The sequence below is a fragment of the Triticum aestivum genome, unplaced genomic scaffold (assembly GCF_018294505.1).
Source record: "Triticum aestivum cultivar Chinese Spring unplaced genomic scaffold, IWGSC CS RefSeq v2.1 scaffold116323, whole genome shotgun sequence".
NCBI lineage: Eukaryota > Viridiplantae > Streptophyta > Magnoliopsida > Poales > Poaceae > Triticum > Triticum aestivum.
Genome location: NW_025305797.1, coordinates 1 through 767, shown reverse-complemented (window position 1 = coordinate 767; position 767 = coordinate 1). Strand labels below are relative to the sequence as shown.

The 767-nt window shown below is 59.6% G+C and overlaps 3 non-coding genes across 3 annotated transcripts; all 3 read right to left on the bottom strand.

The window, feature by feature from the left end:
• Positions 1–19: 19 nt before the first annotated feature.
• On the bottom strand, positions 20–122 carry TRNAL-UAA (transfer RNA leucine (anticodon UAA)). Its single transcript is given in 2 exon segments — positions 20–65; positions 85–122. It is a non-coding gene; the product is annotated as a tRNA-Leu (tRNA).
• An 89-nt stretch (positions 123–211) lies between these two features.
• Positions 212–293, bottom strand: TRNAL-AAG (transfer RNA leucine (anticodon AAG)). Its single transcript has one exon. It is a non-coding gene; the product is annotated as a tRNA-Leu (tRNA).
• Positions 294–394: 101 nt separating this feature from the next.
• TRNAR-UCU (transfer RNA arginine (anticodon UCU)) lies at positions 395–467 on the bottom strand. Its single transcript has one exon. It is a non-coding gene; the product is annotated as a tRNA-Arg (tRNA).
• Between the last annotated feature and the right edge of the window lie 300 nt (positions 468–767).

Below are 767 nucleotides of genomic sequence, written 5' to 3'. Positions count from 1 at the left end.
AGACTCGCCAAAACAGTACTGTCAGGAGTGGGGTTCGAACCCACGCCCTCATACGAGGACCAGAACACTCACACCGGATGATGGCTTAAGTCTGGCGCCTTCGACCACTCGGCCATCCTGACTGGGTGAGGAGCGAAGCACGACAGCCTGACCAGGAGCAGCGGCCGAGGTAGGGAGGGCGCGAAAGGTGCCTGAAGGTGTCTAAAACGAATGGCAGCGGTGGGATTCGAACCCACGCCTCCGAGGAGACTGGTGCCTTAAACCAGCGCCTTAGACCGCTCGGCCACGCTACCCACGCCGATAACGGTCAGCGACGAGCGAGGGGTGCGTCGTCGGCTCCGGGCGACGGTCAAGCGCTACTGGGTGCGGCGCCATAAGAAATGCAAAGGATTGGCATCCCTGGCGGGGATCGAACCCGCGACCTTCGGATTAGAAGTCCGACGCGCTTTCCACTGCGCTACAGGGACGTGCGAGATGCTACGCCGGTCGACCGAAACTGCTCCGGGTGTAGGCGAAAAGTCGCCCGAACGGCGGCAAGGGGCGTTGAGCGGGCATGAGCGCACCAGAGTCCAAGCGGAAAGAGGGACAGCAGCTGGACAGCCAGTAACGCGGTGTTCAGCGACCAAGGTGTGCTGGCGTGATGTTTTCATTTGTTTTGCGGTTTTGCGGTCCTGTCCCGTCTGCCTCCTCGTGTTGTTTAAATATCTCTCCTTGCAATATATTCAACGTTTCCCTTTCCGTTTTCTATTTCGGTCGCCGCTCTGCGT